We start from the raw sequence: 18,850 nt of genomic DNA on the forward strand, positions 1-18,850 counted from the left end.
ATGTTTTCACAGCTTTCACAATGGCCAGTGATAGTGGCTGTTGCCTGCTATTTTCCAAATGCATGCCCCTGCCCATGATGGCTAGAACCTTGTATTTTGAAAGTGCATACACGGCACTGCAAATCTCGGCCTGTGCACTATCCAGTTAAGTTCTACTCAGAGCAGACATGTTGAAATTAAATAGCTTTACGTTACTCGTGGCCATTAATTTCAGTAGGTCTAGTCCGAGTTCCCTATGTTTTAGATGGCAAATAGTCCCTTTTTATATATGCATAGAAACAAATACCTCTTGACAATCTATGGGGCAGTTGTGTTTGGTGTGGGGACGCTGGTAAAGTCAGCTTATAAAGTGCAAAGCAAACAGGTGGTGTGTGAGCGATAGACGTGGGTCTTTGGACATCTTTATGCATGTATCAGGAAGCAGCAGCCCAATAAGGGCTCCCAGGTGTGGGAAGATGGGTGCTTCAGGAAATATACAAGACTGCTTATTTCCTCTCTCCTTAGTCCTTTCCAGAGAGAGTGGCCTGCAATTGGACACAGCATGGCCAGTTAGACCCCTGAAAGCCGGTAAATAAGGTTAGTAGTACAAAAATAGCACCCTGTTGTGTACAAAACATCCTTGTGTTTCTAATGCACAGCCTCGGGGTATTTGAGTTTTAAGAATGCTTTGACGTTACTGTTGTAGTAAGTAAATAAGCAAAGAAGCGCAAACTCGTCTTCTGCCATAGGGTGCTTAGAGCAGCTCCACAGCACAAGATGTACAAAATGAGAAAAATATGTACCAAGCGCCAAAGTGCACACCGAAAACACTGCCACAAATAAACTAAAAGGCAGCAATCTAAAAAAAATTGTACCAAGAGGAGGTCCTCTAAATCTTCGAACGTTAAAAGCCTGCCAGAAAGTTTACACTTTAGAGGCAAAAGGACCAGCGATGGAGCCTGGCGAGGCCTCCAAACCTAATTTTTAGACTGGTAGATCTGTATTGGGGGGGGGAGATGATCCCAAAGGTAGCCAGGACCTTAGGCCATTTAGTGCAGTGGTTCCCAAACTTTTTTCGTACCACTGCCCCCTTGGTTCCATAAGCTCATCCCCAGTGCCCCTCCCCTATAAAGAGCATAATTCAGAACAGTGGTTTGCGGGACCCACTAAGGAAGAAGATAACACAATAAAATTCAAAACAGTAATTGCACTTTTATTCAAAATCCATTTCAAACTATTGAGTTTAATCAATTCAGCAAAATTAATGAACTTGATCCAGTGGTACCAGCTGATAAACATTTACACCTCAAGAACCCCCTTGCTGCCTGCTAATGATGATGATAAAAATAAAAATAAATGATTTATTATTTATACCCCACCCATCTGGGTAAACTTCCCTAAACAGGGCTGCCTTCGGATAAAAGTCAGATAGTTGTTTCCTTGACATCTGATGGGAGGTGTTCCACAGGGTGGGTGCCACTACCGAGAAGGCCCTCTGCCTGGTTCCTTGTAACCTTGCACTGACAAAACTGCCAGAATGCCCTTGGTGCTGGACCTCAGTGTCCGGGATGAATGATGGGGGTGGAGATGCTCCTTCAGGTATACTGGGTTGAGGACTCTTAGCACCCCCCCTTAGTTAATCCCACTGCCCTCCTAGGGGGCAGTACTGACCACTTTGGGAAGCATTGACTTAGTGTTTTAAACAGGTCCAAGACTCCAAACCAATTCTTTAAATCCAGACTTGAAACAAATAGGCAGCCTGTGGAGTTAATATTGAATTTATTTATTAAATTTGTATACCACCCTTCATCCATAGATCACAACATAAAATTACAATATAAAAAAGACAAAAGATATAATTAAAAATAAGAACAAGAACAAACCAACACCTAATAATAATAATAATAATAATAATAATAATAATAATGGAATTGGATGCCGATCAGCGAAAGGCCTGGTTGAAGAACATTTTTGCCTGGCACCTAAAGGTGTATGATGAAGGCACCAACTGCACCTTCCTGGGGAGAGCATTCCACAAGTGGGGAGCCACTGCAGAAAAGGCCCTTTCTTGTGTTGCCACCCTCCAACCTTCTCATAGAGGAGGCACACGACGAAGGGCCTCAGATGATGAATTCAGAGTCCAGTACAGTTTATTTGCGGAGAGGCGGTCCTTGAGATATTGCAGTCCTTGGCCATTTAAGGTTTTAAAAGTTAAAACGAGCACTTTGAATTGGGCCCAGAAACTAATTGGGCAGTCAGTGTAGTTGGGCTAGGATCAGTGCAATATACTCAAATGGTTTTGGCCACCGAAACCTGCACCGGCTGAAGTTTCCGAACCATCTTCAGAGGCAGCCCTACACACAACATGTTGCAGTGATCTAACCTAGAGGTTACCAGAGCATACACAACAGAAGCTGGACTGTCCTTGGGCAGATAGGGGTGCAGCTGGGCCACCAGCTGAAGCTGATGGAAGACTCCATTATGTGCTCCATTCAATAGGCAGCAGACTAAAGGGTGTTTTGATCTGTTGAAATTTCTGAACTGTTTTTAAAGGTAGCCCACGCAGAGGGTGTTTCAGTGGCTTAATCTTAGGAACTGAAGAAGGCTTAGTAGACAGCATGTGCCTTTGCCCTCATATAAACCCCTCAAGAAATGTAAATGGATGTCGTGTGTGTGTGTGCGCGCATTTTCAGTTGCTCTCTGTTTCACACACACATGCAAATATGACCTACTTACCCACTGCAGTGACCTGGGATCCTCTGACCATAATATGCTGTGAAGGAAGCTGTACCTAATGTTACCTCTGGCACCCATCTCATTTTGCCTGTGTCCCTCAGTCGCCCTCTGCCACCAGTCCCCCCCTTCCCACCCCTCCTTTGACCTGGGAACATCTGGTTCTCCTTCTCCCTTCCAACTACCTGCCTGCCATTGGAGTTTATGCCGTGTTTAGGATTTGCAGTCACGTTGTCCCCCTGATGCTGCTATCAGCCAATTTTACAGCACTCTGGGCTGGTGAGACCTCCGGCACTTCTTTGCATGCAGATTATGCATACCCATTGCCAAAGGGAAGGAGGACAAGAGGAGAGTGGGCAGGATTTGTGCCTGTGGATGATGCTTCCTCTCTGGCCATGTAGACCCTGAACTATTGTGGCCGCACTGGGGGGCAGGAGATGGTGGGTAAGGGGGAAGAACTGGCCTGTTGTTTATTCAGTTCAGCACCGTATCAAGTGGAAAATGCAAAGAGTTGTCAGAATTTTATCTCTGGGTATATAAACTATGGAAATGTACAATTCTTTCCAAACAATTTGAAGGCAGCCATAATTCAACATGGGACAAAATAGCCTCTGTGGGTGTCTGTGCATTTTTTGTGTGTCTGTGTTTTTTCCTATATTTTCTGGTATGTATCTGGACATAAGGGCCTAGGTGGCTGTGGCTAACTGGCTTTCACCTGTGTTGTACTGAATCTTGTCACAGTGATGAAGCCATTTAGATGTGAGGAACCCATTTTGCCTGACGGGTCCCATCCCCTGTGGGTCAACATTGATAGGTGGGTGGGACAACCCATTACCAAGCACTTGATGTCATGTGTGCCACTTCCCAAGCATGTAACAGCCAGCTTGTTGTTGGGGGGTTGAAACCACAGTGCAGGAGGCTTTGCCATGGGGAACTCATGCCGCCGTTCCAGCAGAGCTGAACCCACTGCCTCCCTGGTGATGGGTGGTGAGCCCAGGCCTGCTTTCTGCAGGGACTGGCGATTGAGATCCCCTTAGTTTCTGTTTTTTTGTGTATTTTTGCACACACCTTTGGCTTATTTTATTTATTACATTTGCATCACTCTCTTCCTCTTGAGGAGTTCAGATCAATATTTTAAAACTCACATGCATTTAAAACTCACAGCCGTGCAGGGTAGGTTGGCTGGAGAGTTACTGACTTGCCCGTAGTAGCGATGTCCACCGCAAGGGGGCTGAGCTGGGATTTGTGTCTGCATTTCCCTAGTCCGAGCTCTTCAGTCTCACCACTGCACCTTACTTGACAGTCAGGCGGTCTGCTTGTGTGATATGCACATCAGTTGGTACAAATATGCTTATAAAAATGTTTCATTATTTTGGGGTAGTATTTTAGCATGAAATGTAACCAATGTAAATCTATCATTGCATGAAAACATGGCAAGGTTAACGTCAGGATTGTGATACATGTTACCAGTGCTTTTTTTCTGGGGGACACACAGGGGTAGGTATACCCCTAAACATTTTGTGAATTTAAGTTTGGCCTCATTGAGGGGCAGTATTTCAATATGAGTATAAAAATGAGAGCACCCCTAAACATTTTTTAAAAATAAAAAAGCACTGCAAGTTACTTAGGATAGATTCATATAAAGTTTGTGATGGTGATGTGAGAAGATAACAAGGGAAATATCTCGTGTGTGTGTGTGTGTGTGTGTGTGTGTGTGAGAGAGAGAGAGAGAGAGAGAGAGAGAGAGAGAGAGAGAGAGAGAGAGGGGGGGAACATTTAGTTTTTGCACTGTGTATATAAAAAGATATTAGCAGTATATATGTCTAGGGATGGACCCTTAATATAAAATGTACAATGTGTTCTAGTGTATGTTGTTTTATTATGTTACGGGGATGCATTTTGCCAACCACCCTGTACATTTACACACACACACACACACACATGTGTCTGTTCAACACTTACCTTTTTAGTGCTCAACTACTCAGGCACTTGAATCCTGGCAGCTGAACATGGCTGTGCACACAGCATGCCTTTAAAGCACATGGGGTGCTGGTGATGTTCTTTAAAGCTATGGTGTGTCCACAGCCAGAGTGAACTGCGAACTTTTGCCCATTGAAAACTATACGAGAGACTTAGGGGACATTGAGATGATACAAAAGCCCCATCTGTGGCATTGGACCTGAGTTGACTGTGGTCACACCCACAGCATCCATTTAAAGCACACTGCTTCCCCCAAAGACTCCTGGGAATTGTAGTTTGTTAAGGGTTCCAGGATTTGCAGCTTTGTGAGGGGGAAACCACAGTTTCCAGAATTCTTCTGGGTGGGAGCCATGTGATTTAAATGTGCTTATAATGTAAGGTGTGGATGTGACCAGTTCAACGTATACATGCCATTGCTTGCTGCTTAGTCTGAACATGCATGTATGAAGCGGTCCATGTGATAGGGCCAGAGCCAAAAGTGGGTGGGACTTAAAGAAAAAGCTTCTCTCTGCTACCCCATTATCTCTGTCTGTCATCTTCTTCCTCCCTGCCCATTGGCTGCCAGGAAAGGAGAAATCCCTACCACCAGAGGTTCTGAACTGATTGCAGAGGGCTTTTTGAAATTAGGCCAAGGGCTGCAGGAAATTAGGCTGAGAGCTGTGCATGTGTCCCTAGAGCTGCAAGGTGCCTGCCCTTGTTCTACAGCGTAGTAATATTAACTAGAAATGTCACGGGAGGCTGGCAGGGAAAGTATCCTGCAAAGGGAAGCAGGCAGAATGGAGGGGGTGAGTGAAGGTACAATTCTGCAGCATGGGTGACCTCGAAAACAAATCGTTGTAGCATTCCATTTCTAACCTCTTAAAAAGGCCTCACCGTCTCAGAGGCTGTTCCACGGCTTAGGCACATAAGTGAAACCGTAATCTCCATCCAAACTCCAGCTGGTCGAGATGCTCTGTGGCGAATGCATTAAAAAAGCTCCACGGTCACTGCAAGGCACACATTTTGTACGAGTGTGGGTCAATTCCAAGGCAATGGGGATCCACAAGGAGGCTGCTGGCAAGGGGTTCTGTGTGACAGCACTCCTCGATGTCGGCAGCAATGTTGGAAAGCCACATTCCATGTGGTTGGACAGAACTGCTCGGAGACATGATTAAACTGAACCACACTGAAAGCAACTCTCAGATGTTACAGCCATTGTAATGAGCCCCATGAGGTGGCAGCCGTTTTGGTCAGCCTCCATGCGTGGGCATCTGCTCACAAAGTACCGTACATCAGAGGATGCGCTGCTGGAAGGAAGTTGCTGTTTGAACTTCATGTCTGTGTGGTGGATGTGTGTCTGTGGGGTGTTCTGTGCATGTTGCCAGGGCTAGGAGTTCCCCTGGCGCCTTTTGCAAATGGTACAGGTCCAAATGCGACCATGTAGAGATCTCTGGATGCCAGGTTGGCGACAGGTGGCTCCATCTGGCTGACCTCTCCCATTTCTTAAGCAGGTAAGCAGAAGAGCTTCTCGGTAGTGGCACCTGCCCTGTGGAACGCCCTCCCACCAGATGTCAAAGAGAAGAACAACTACCAGACTTTTAGAAGACATCTGAAGGCAGCCCTGTTTAGGGAAGCTTTTAATGTTTAATAGATTATTGTATTTTAATAGCCCTATGGAAGCCGCCCAGAGTGGCTGGGGAAACCCAGCCAGATGGGCAGGGTATAAATTATTATTATTATTATTATTGATTGCATTTGTATCACACTTTTTTCTTCAAGGAGTACATGGCTCAGTTAATTCCTACAATAACCCTGTGAGGTATGATAAGAGGCTGTGACTGGCCCAAGGTCACCCAGTGAGCTTCATGACAGAGTGGGGATTCGAACCCTGGTTTCCCAGGTCCTAGTCCGACACTCGGACCACTACACCACCCTGATTTCCTAGAGTCCTTCTGTTAATGAGGCACCTATATAAATCAAGTAGGTAAATACCGTACTTTTCCGTGTATAAGACTCCCCCATGTATAAGATGCTCCCTATTTTGGGGGACTCAATTTTAAGAAAATGGGGGGAGATGGCTCAGAGTTGTACAACTTTTTTGGGGGGGGGGTTGCCCAGAGTTGCCCAGCTTTTGGGGGGTTTCCCCCCAAAAAATCACTCACCCGCAGGACTGACACTGACAATCGCTGGCAGCTGCCAATCCACCGCCCACTTGCCGCAGCGACAGGCGATCGCCAACAGACCCTTCCCCCAGCAGAAAAATCACTAACCCAACTGAGAAAAGCAGTCTGCTGACAATCGCACGTGTCCCAGAACAGCAGCCGCCAATCGCAGCAGTGACAGCCAATCCACAGCAGTCATTGTTGCAAAAGCAAAATCACCAACCCAATTAGAGCATCAGCAGCCAATCCAAAGCAGCCCTTCTAGCAGCCAACAATTAGCCACCAAATCTCCTGCTCGCGGCTGCAGGCAATCACCCATCCTCCCATTCACCATCCATGTATAAGACGAGACATGTTTTTGAACATTATTTTAGGGTAAAAACACATCGTCTTATACACAGAAAAGTACAGTAAATATGGGGAAGGCAAAATGTTGCTTAGAAAAGGATCTGAAATACTTTCCTTGAAGCTTGAATTCTGGATTGCTTTATTTGATGTTTTAATATGGTGTTAACTTCTTTGAGGTTTTTTTCTTTAAAATATAAAGTGGTATAGAATGAAATCAATAATAGTAATAACAAACCTGACTGGAAAAAATGGCACCTAGGCATTCTGTTGTGGCCACCGTAACCTAGGCTGAAGGTGCCGTTTCACGATTAGATTATATATCTGAGTTTCTAACATTGTGTGTTGCCCACTGTATGCACATACATGTGTGTTGCGCGAGAGGGCCCTGCACCCACCCCTTGATTGGCTTTCCCCTGCCGGAATACAAATAATTTTTGCACATATAATGTTTGGCACATCAAGAGACAGCTGCACATTCACCACAATGCAGTTTGAAGCTTACTTTTAAGGGCTGTTTCTCTTACCCCTTTTAGGATTATGGGAGCCACTGCAGAATTTCCCTTTCCTTTGCCACTCAGTAGCATGGGGCACCTGTGTGGGTTATGTGAGAGCCATCCAAGCTACCACCTTAACACACACACACACACACACACACACACACACACACACACACACACACTCTTCCTGGGAGGGATGGGGGTGGCATGGGAAGGAGCAGTGGGGTGGAGGCTATAGCGTTTGACTGTGGACCTCTGATATTACCAAGGGGCATGGGAAGGAGTTGCTGTTCCACGTTGCTAAAGGTGCCATTAGAAAGAGTCCTAGGAGGACTTCTGTCTTGTCATCAAGAACCACCGGCCTCCTGTGGCAGGTTCAAAGTACATTGTGCATGTTCAACAAGGACAACGTTTCATGGAACTGACCCTGCAGTGCTGCAAAAGGCACCACTTACACCAGTGACCACCCCCACTCCTTGGCTGTATGTGCTCCTTGAGGTTCGCTTTGCCTATGGGCTTTGTCAGAGGGTCGTCGTGGCTACTCTAGAGTAACTCCGTTTGAGTCCAGTTTGTCTTTAAAGACTTTTATTGTGCAAAGTATTTACAGTGCAGAGACAGCTTAAAACATGACCTCTCAGTCCGAACCAGAATCCGGCAATGGCGTACGTCTGTTCCTACGCCAGCAAAGTAGTCGGGGCACCCCAAAACGCCTCCCCCTTGACCTGCGTTTCGGTGCTCTCCTTAACTCTTGCGCTGGAAGGAGCGATGCCCTCTCAGCCTCCTCCCGGTCAAGGCGGTGGAAGGGCTCTCCAGCATCCTTGAGCCCTTGCCTACATCTCTCCTCCCCTGAGCTTTCCCATCCTTCCGCACGCTGGCTTCTCTCTCCCTCTGAGTCTCTCCCCTCCCCCCTTGCTGCTTCAGACCCACTGCTGCTCCCTGTGCTTGGCGAGGTGGACGTTAGGATGATGGGGGCTGGCTCCCTGTAGCGAGTCACCCTTACAGGCTTGGTATCTGATGTGAAACTAAACCTGCGGATTTTAAGTGCTTGCTTCCACAGCCTGAGAAGTGGCTGGGGAAAAATTCACCGAAGCTGAGCAAGAATGCCTGAAGGGTGGGAGTGCTTAATGCGGGGGATGGAGAGTAACTGTTCCAGGGCAAACCCCACAAAAATGTGCATGCCTTGAGCATTGGACCCTCGGTCAGGTGTTGAGTTGTCAGATAGGACTCTGCTTCACTCTGGGCATGGCTTGCTGCTTCTCTCAGTCCGTCTGTCTCCTTTCCTGTGTACATTCACTTGTCTCTTTCCATGATCGCTGACATGCCCCGCTAGGTTGCATCCTGCACTACCCGTGGACTAAGCAGCTGTGTGTTGCTCTCTCTTGTTCTCTCATTCTCTCACATACATGCACTCAAACACACTCACTATTCATTTGTGGCATATCCTGTTGCCATTGGAAACCTAAGAAAGAAGTGAATATACCCTCCAACTCTCAGGCTTTTTTCCTCCCCCCCCCCGCTTTCCCCCTCTCCTTGCAGAAGACGAAGAGCTTAGCAATGAATCCGTTGAAGCTCCGATCCATCAAAGCGCCAGATCGACGAGTCACGGACCGTTCCTAAATGTGATTAAATATCCTTTTATTCCAAAGCTCAGAGGGAACACGGATTTACCTGACCCGGCTTCTTTGCAATTTGGCTTTCAAAGCACAGCATCTTGAGGTAAGAGAACCTTCTCATCCGGCCCCATTCTCCCTTCTCCTCCTCCTTCGCACAGAGGTGCATTGGAGGGTGGTCTTGCTCAACCTGTGCTTTGCTCGATAACAATTGCCTAGTTGAGGAATTGCTTCCCAGCCTCCCCCAGCCGCCCAGCGTGGAGCTTGCCGCTTGGAAATCGGGATGTGGGAGGGAACCCGCTGCAGCGTTAGCTGCCTGCGATCCAGAGCTTTTCTTCTTCCTCGCCACCCCCCAAAACATGCCTCTTTCTTGCCTTCTCTCCATTTCTCCACTCCTCACCCCCACAGTGCATACATACACACACACACACACACACACACACACATTTCCCCTTCTTTCTTTGTAAGAGGAGCAGCATTGTTTATATCTGACAAGCAAAGAGACGGCATGCAAGCTCAGAGCTGTGCTGCTTTAAGGGGTGCAGCCGGCTGCAGAAAGTACCCTTCACGCAGTACTTGCTTAAAGGGCCTTGACATTGCAGGACGTGCCTGTCCCATCAAGGCATCTGCAGGTGCTATTCCCACCCTCCCCCTTATTTGATCATAAGCTTGAACATGATGTACTTGGGATCATCTGATGCTGGAGAGTGCTCTTTCTTCAGTTCCCATCACTCCAGCATGAACTTGAGTTGGGTTGAGCATCTGTGCATGCAGGTCTCATTCGTGTTTCTTCTCCCAATGTGCAGCTTAGCAGGGGAAGTGATAACCAGGGCCATCTTAAGCATATCCGGCACCGTGGTGCGAAGATCCCTCTGGCGCCCCCCCCTTTCCCAGAGTTGCCAACCTTTTTTTAGGGAGGACGGCGCTGCTTTGGCACGGCATGGTGGAGGTGGGCATGGGCAGTGAGCTGATGCCCACCTCTGCCAGAGGCACCGCATCCACCCTCCGCCTCTTCCCTGGCGCCCTCCAGAACTTGGCGCCCTGCGCCACTAGCCTCTATGGGTAAGACGCCCCTAGTAATATTGAAGAAAAGTACTGGCCATCTTGCAGCTGCTAGGCAAGAGGGTACAAGTTGCTATACTCAGATGTAAGCATCAGGATGTGCTTTACCTCTCAGGTTAATATGGGGTTGGGATTTGCTGGGACACGCCTGGAGACAAGGGATGCTTGGAGAATTTCTGCCATAACAATGCTTTTTCCATAATGGAGTATTTCGCTGCCTCCACGTTGGGAGGAGATGCTGTTCACTGGCCATTTCAGTATGGAGGAAAGTCAGGAACTTATGTGAGTCCTGGCTCAGTGGCACAGCCTGGGTTTTGCATGCCAAAGGTCCAAGTTCAATCCCTAGCCGTCTCTAAGCAGTTGGGTTGGAGGTATCTCTGCTTGAGATCCCGGGGAGCCAATGCCAAGGTGAGTAAATAATTCTGTGCTAGATGGACAAATAGTCTGACCTGGCATAAGAGAGTGCTCAGTTTGCTTCCTATGAATTTTGGGTGTTTGCTAGTTCCTCTAAAAGTATACCTCTCCCAGAGGGGACATGGAGTTCTTGGGCTGATGTATCTCACATTGGAAGTTGGCCTACAGATAGGTTAAAGATATCTGTGCAGAATGCTAGCACATGGTGATCCCAACAACTGATTTTTTAGGGTTTGTGTATTTTAAACCTTAAAAGCTTTTTATTAAGGGTGGTAACATGGTAAGATCTCTCACGCTTTGAAAGAATTGGGCATTTGCATGCACAGTCATATGAGCATGCGAAGCTGCCTTATATTGAGTCAAACCATTGGCCTATCTAGCCCATGCTGACAAATTGAGAAACTGAAACCACTACAAAGCAGAGCCCCTTCCCTACCTCCCCCTTCTCCAAATAGCCTTGCTAGCTGAGTTCCTGAGGCCCACTAAGCTCACACCTGGCTCAGGTGCTCTCAACAAGGTGTGGGCACCCATCCAAGCTATGCATGATTTAGACCTGGGAGAATACCGGACCACAATTTCCTTTTCGAAATGACCCTATACGTAAAAGAACATTTCCTCCACATAAGAGGAGATTCCTCTGTCCTCTCTATTGCTTCTTCACAGTGCAAATTGTTCTCTAAGCTACTGAAGACAGCTTCACTGCAACTTGCAATCTGCCATTGTCTGAAAGTCCCAGCCCACACTCTTAAGTAGCTGGACTTCAATGAAAAATTTACCAGTGTCCAGAAGAATGGCCCATTTAGTATGTTCAGTTGTAGTAATTGCTTGCAATATTTTTTTTCCTTCCTGGGCAAATCACTGTGACTAATGCTCAGAGGAGGCCTGCGGGACTTTATAATTGACAAATAAAGGCATTCTTGATAGTTGGAGGCTGCGTCTGGGTTTTAGCAGTAGGACTCTACACAGATCCTCTCAATTCTTAACTCTCTTCGCAAGAGGACCCTTCTGATAACAGAACCTTTATCCTGCTTCCTGAGGTGCGTTCTCTCAGCGGGTGGTAAGTACCTGGAAACGCTGATCTCGGAACAGTATCATACACGCAATGCGGGTGGAGGGTGGCTGTTTTTATTATGGTGTTATAGGAAACCTCATGGTGCGAGGAATTGCTGTTTTTATTCTTCATAACGTTCCCTGTCAAGTTGTGAAAGCGATCTGTGACTTGAGCTGAATGACCAAGTCTGCGTATAGACAACCACGTTTTCCTCCCCTGCCTCTGTGGCTTCCCTTGTGTTGAATATTCGAATGTAAGCTCCTTGAGGGCAGAGACTGCCTTCTTGTTCCTCTGTAAAGCACGATGCACATGAATGTATAATAACAATAATTTGGCAGATGGCAGCAGAACATGACACAGTCCTCAGACTGTGCACAGGCCTCTTCTAGCATGCATTTGGTTTTTCCAATACTGTAGTCATCCAGTTTAATAATAATAATAACAACAACAACAACAACAACAACAACAACAAGGCAGCTAACATCAAATATATAACATTGGTATAAAATCAAACAATAATTAAATTACCTCCTAAAAATAGGTCAGAATCAAATTAAAGTCTAATTAGATGGCTTCCCACAGGGTTAGGGTTGGGAACAGTAAATAATAATAATAATAATAATAATAATAATAATAATAATAATATTTATACCCTGCCCATCTGGCTGGGTTTCCTCATCCATTCTGGGCAGCTCCCAACAGAATATTAAAAACACAATAAAAGACCAAACATAAAAACATCCCTTTAGATGTCTTCTAAAAGTCAGATAGTTGTTTATTTCCTTGACATCTGGTGGGAGGGTGTTCCACAGGGCAGGCGCCACTGCCAAGAAGGCCCTCTGCCTGATTCCCTGTAACCTCACTTCTCGCAGTGAGGGAACTGCCATAAAGCCCTTGGAGCTGGACCTCAGTGTCCGGGCAGAACGATGGGGGTGGAGACACTCCTTCAGGTATGCTAAGGGCTTAAATATCTCTGGTCAACGAGCAGTTCTATTCACACATCTGCTTCAGTCCACAGGAACCACACTTTTTAACAAGTCTATTCGGCCTGTGGTGAGGTGGCATCAAATGCCCAAAGCTGCATTCTGCCTGGATTGGCTTTTTGGCATGTGATTGCAAACTCATGACCATTTTCTAAAAGCCAGCCCAGGAGTCCTGTATTATCTATCTATCATCTATCTATCTATCTATCTATCTATCTATCTATCTATCTAGTATACCACCTTCATCTAAAGATCCCAGGGTGGTTCGCAACATAAAAATACTATACGAACACAAGAAAGCAGCAGCTGGCAGAGAATGGAGGAGAGCCTGAGGTGTCCCATCCTGAGGTCTTAGGTTGGCCAGAGGTGCTCCTGCACCTCTAAAGGTTGTGCAGAAGAAGGAATTTCAACAGATATGGCTCATTGTGCTGAAATCCCCTCTGTAAAGTGCAGGAGCCCAAGCCCTCACTTTGCATCCAGCTACCCTCTTAGAGGTCTTGTCATGTCACCTTCAATAAGGGCACAGGCTGTGTATGCAGCCATTGAACTGTACAAATCAAGAGGTGTGCACTCTTTCACGCCAGCACTTGCACATGCATAGAGACAGCTCATAGCTGTGTTCGGTGCAACATGCAACATCTGAACAAGCCAAGAAGTGTTTGTGCTTTTCAGCAGGAGGAAGGGGGAAAGAGAAGAGGTAGGTTGCTCAGCCTGTTGCCCGGTGCTAAGTTTGACATTGGCCCTCTGCCTCACCTATGCATTTGGGTTGCCAGGGTGTAATCTGGTGATGGGTGCCATATGGAAGTCTCAACAGTGGTGGCTTTTCCTCCACTTGGTTCCCCTCAGTCCTACAGAATGTCTTCCCACATATAGAACCCTGCTTAATCCCTATAGCAAGTGAGGGGGGGATGAACTATCGGGGGTGGGACCGAAGAGCCCTGGTTGCTCAACCTGGAAACAGAGCTTCAGATCCAATGTATCTGAAGGAGTGACATGCCGTTTCCTAATCTTTCCTCGGAAGTGATGTTTGCTGGGAAGTCTCCCATCCGGGCAGCTTGGCAGGCAACAGAACTGTCTCATCTGCCTTCGGCCCATTTCATGTTCTGTTCTTTGTTGCTGGCAAGGTGGAAGTTCACATCTCTCTGTGCTCTTTCTCCCCGCTCTTGACCATTTCCTCCCACGCCAAGGTTAGGCAAACAACAGGCAGGGGTTGGAATCCCTGCCGTAGGTGTGCAAGGCCTTAATTCGGCCTGTGAAGACGTGCACTCACCTTTTACCTGAGCCAATGCAGGGGGCACTGCCTTGCCTATAATGTTCAGCAACTGCTCTCTGCCAAAGGGACTTTTTCTTGAATGGGGAGTTGCGGCTTGGCCTGAGCTGCTGCTCTTTCATACCCCAAAAGCACATTTTGCCTCCCCGTTGCTAGTAAATGAGCCCTGAGTCACCATTCGCTCTGCTGCTTCTGTTTATAACTGTGCTCCTCTTACCCACTTCTTTCCTTCACTTTGGTGGTTAGTCATAGGCACACACACAACGCACTCACTCCCCTGAGTTGCTGCTCTCCGTTTTCAATGTTTATATAATGTGGAATAGATTTCCCACCCCTTTTTATCTAGAAGACCTTACCCCCCCTTCTTTATACCTTATTCCAGTAGATATAATAAATTCTAGTATCAACTCAAAAACTGTATCTCTAGATCTATCTCTTTTTCAAACCATGGCTTTGTTCCGTTTCATGAGACTTCCTCAGCCCTGCGGGACACTTTCTGCATTCTGCGTGTGGTGTACTGGGGTCTGGACTCCTTGGTCACTATTTCTCGGACTTCTTGAACTCTGCCATCTATGTCTGTGTGATCCTGGAGCTTATCTGACCTGCCGAGGGCAGTGCAACTGGAGTTACAGGACCTTGGAGAGCTCCACAAGCGTCCAAACAAAGCCTTGTCTGCCTCTCAGCCCGGACTACATCCTCAGGCTCTGCCTTTTTCCTGGAAAGCGATGAATTTAAAGGGCCAATCTCCTGGCCTAGAGTCTGGAATCCTCTCCTTGCTGACTAAGCTGCAAATCCAGTGATAGGAACCTAGGAAGCTGCCTTATACTGAGCCAGACCACTGGTCCATTGAGCTCAGTCTTGTCCACACTGGATGGCAAAGCTCTCCAGGGTTTCAGGTAGGGGTCCATATCTAGTTATACCTGGAGATTCCAGGGACTGAACCTGGAGCATCTGCATGCAAACCAGATATTCTATCATTGAATTATTAACCTAGTCTGGAGCATGGAGTGTCTGCACTAGTTACTTGTGGATCTTAGGTTTAAGCATTGTGGTCTCTGGGGGGATCACTGTTTGAGGTCATTTGGTAGACAGACCCTGACCTAGGCCCTGTGTAAGGATGCCAATCCTGCTCTGGGTCTAGGTCTTCCTTAGCCCTTGCTACAAAAGCTGTTTGAGCAGGCTAGAGTTAGTAGTGGGATGACTGTGCACAGCACAGGCAACAGTGGTGCTACGATGCCACTTTCCATTGTCTGAGAACTCTTCTGTTTTCAGTCTCAGATTCTATATATTTTAATTAAAAGACTGCTTGGGAAAAAACCCAATGTCATTATCTTCCCATTCTGTCAGTCACAAAAAGAAAAGCTTGGGACAAGAGTTGGCTCAACACTCCAGTAAATATGGATAGAGATGGAGTTCTTAAAAAAAATTCTTTGTATTGAGTCCTAACTCATACTTTAAGAATCAGTGTTGCTATCTATTATTAATACATGGATATGATGCATTTGCCAATTTTGGAGACCCTATCGAAACTTGAAACTATAGGGTTATTTTTCTATACAGTATACCCAAATGGGAAAGGGGAAGGGTATGATTGATTGATATGACTGGCTGCAGAGTGGTATTCCACTAGATTTGCCAATTAAAAGTTACCTAGTAGTTTTGGATCCTTGCTTGTGAACATATATTATTTACCAGTTATTTTTACCATGGAAACTTAACTTTCTGAGGCATCAAAACTACTGACCTACATATTTCGTCTCCATCCTGAGTAACATCTGTTTCTTTATACTTTTATAAATATACCACAATGAAGTGAGAATAGGAATATGAAAATACTAAATGCATAGAGCCATAGATACGGAAATCATTTATCTGATTCAGTAGTCTCTGATTAGCTGTAAATCAGTACATGTAAATTGTATTATCAACCAGTGTGGGTGAATTTTTATTGTTATTTTAAAAAGATAACCATGGTAACAGTAGAAGAGCGGATGAAAATTTATGACTTCAATGGAAGGTTCTCTAGTCAGTGATTTAAATCAAGATTTCAATTAAAGTCATGGTTGTAGGCCCTGTTACTGTTGGGACTAAGCATTTCAGACAAAGCAAAGCTTTAAAAACCATGCAGTTTTTAAATGGCAAAAATTGATTGGAAATTTACATTCTGATGGGTGGGGTGCAGTGTGGAATCTTGATCTGCCTGCATATTTTGTGCAAACCAGCAGTGCAGGTTTTGAGAGACAGCTTTTCCAGAACACAGTAGAGAGGAAGTTTTCTGGGGAATATCACTGGCATATTCTAGTGTATCTGAAGAAGTGTGCATGCACACGAAAGCTCATACCAAAATATAAACTTAGTTGGTCTTTAAGGTGCTACTGAAGGAATTTTTTTTATTTTGCTTCGACTCAGACCAACACGGCTACCTACCTGTAACTGGCATCAAGGGTGTTTCTAGGGAATTGTCCATGGGGCTTGAGACCCCTTCCTTCCCTTAAAAAAACCAAACACCCTACAACACCCCTCCTGTTGGTCTTGGGCATTGCAAATCACAGTGCCAGTAAGACCCCAGCAGATTTGTTTCTATTACTACTAAATTTATATCCTGCTTTTCCCCTCAAAGGAACCCAGGGTGGCAAACACACAAACCATTACAACATTTGACAACAAAACAATTCCAATACAGTAGCAGTTGTAGGTGACAGAAGGGACAGATCCTGCTTGTGTCATTGTGTGTTTGAGTCCTTAGTCTTTTATGTACCTAGCAACGCCTCTATTGACATCAACACTTATGGGACCGAATATCACTGATGTGAAATATGGGAGATGATATTTTGATATATATTTCATATTTTCTGGCTCCCATTGTTGTTGCTTTATTTCTTTCTTTGTTCTTGTATGAAAATATTAAAAATTTCCTAGTTAAGCATACCACACTCTACCCCCCCCCTACTCCAAATTTGTGCAAACAGACACCCCTGACACGCCAGTCCTGTACATGATCATTCAGCCCTGCTAGATTCAATGGATCTGACTGCCCATGTAAGCGTGCATATGATTACTGGCTAAATCTGACATGAAGACAATAAACCACGTCCATTCCTCCTTGTTCTAAAGATGAGATTTGTGATGGTTGGTGTTGTTTTCATCTTGATTATAGGTTGTTCGATTGCTCAAATTATAGCCCCAATTGTCTTTATGATGAGGAATAAAATAGAATACAAAAGGAGCAGGTGCACTCGCTACTGAGAATGCATGAGCTTTGCGAGAAACTTATGGGGGGAAAGGGGTGGGGGTGATATAGGATGTCAGAAGCCAAAATTTGCAGCCAACCCAAACACATACAGGAAATCCAAGTGCACAGAGACATAGGATGTGCCTTTATCATATGGGAGCATTGCAAAGGACAGCCAGCCAGGTATGAATGTCTTAGAAGCAACAGCTGTCACAACTGCAAGGGAGCTGAGGTCACACCCACACTATATACATTTAAAGCACTTTATGCCACTTTAAAAGTCATGGAGAATCTTGACAGTTGTAGTTTGTTAAGGGTGTTTACCTCAGAGAGGTGCAGTTCCCATTATCCTTAACAAACTACACTTCCCAGAATTCTCCATGACTGTTAACGTGCTATAATAGCATGTATGGTGTGTGCATGGACCATGGTGGACTCAATACCACTCATAAAAGGAAGGGAGCACCAAGAACAGATGAAGCCATGAGCTACACAGGCAGCTGAGGGTCAACGCACAGAAAATACTGGGGATTTTGACTCTGTTAGGCTGGGTCTGCACCCAAAACTTAACACGTTTTGTTTCATTTCACTTCTTGCTGCTCTGAAATAATCTTTCCCTCCAGGGGTTGGATTCTTAACAGTTTTATTGCTGGGCTGAGCTGGGCTGGGCTGGGGTGAAGCAGGAATAGGAGCATACTTCATAATCCTGTCCACACTCATTGCCCTACCCATCTTTTACAGAATATAGGGAACAGGATGCATTACAAAACTGCTGGAGCTTGGAAGGGTCATCTTTCCTAGTGTCTACAAGCGATGCTAGACCCTTAATCTCCCTTTTATTATTGCTTAAAACTGCATTTGTTACCTACTTTGTGACAAATTCCAGAGGTGTAGTCATGCTAGTCTGTAGCAGCAAAATCAACAAAGGGTCTGGGGGCACTTTAATGGTTGACAAATTTATTGTGGCATAGGCATTCATGGGACAGAACTCGCTTCATTGGCTGCTAGCTTTTGTGTAGCTTTTAGGCTTAAAAACAAAAACAAAATACAGACTATTATGAACTGCTCAGGCCAGACTTTCCCATCTTTGGCCAGTGGTCATGGATGGTGGGAGACTCCAGTAACATCCTGGGTGCCCCAGGTTAGAAAAGACTGGTTTAGATGATTAAAAGAACAGGAAGGAGACTTTCTGGGTGGATTGCTTGGACCAACTTAGATGGCATCAAAAGAGGATTGGACAATGGGTGAATGTCAAAGCTATCCATGACTGCTGGATGTGGTGGTACTGCTTCTGCATACCAGTTGCTGGAAACCAAGGAGGAGGGAGGGCAGTGCCTTTGTGCTCAGGTCCAGCTTGCCAGTCGCCCTTCCCAGCAACTGGTTGGTTACTGTGAGAATGGGATGTTTGGACTAGTTGGGCCATTGGCCTGAGCTAGCAGGCTCTTCCTTTGTGCTTCTGGTTGCTTCTAAAGACTGCTAAAGAAAATGTACAAATGCCTAAAAGCTGCTCATGAGTATCTATCCATGGCTATTCATTCTGTCACAAAAAC

This window comes from Zootoca vivipara, chromosome 10 (genome assembly GCF_963506605.1).
Source record: "Zootoca vivipara chromosome 10, rZooViv1.1, whole genome shotgun sequence".
Classification (NCBI taxonomy): domain Eukaryota; kingdom Metazoa; phylum Chordata; class Lepidosauria; order Squamata; family Lacertidae; genus Zootoca; species Zootoca vivipara.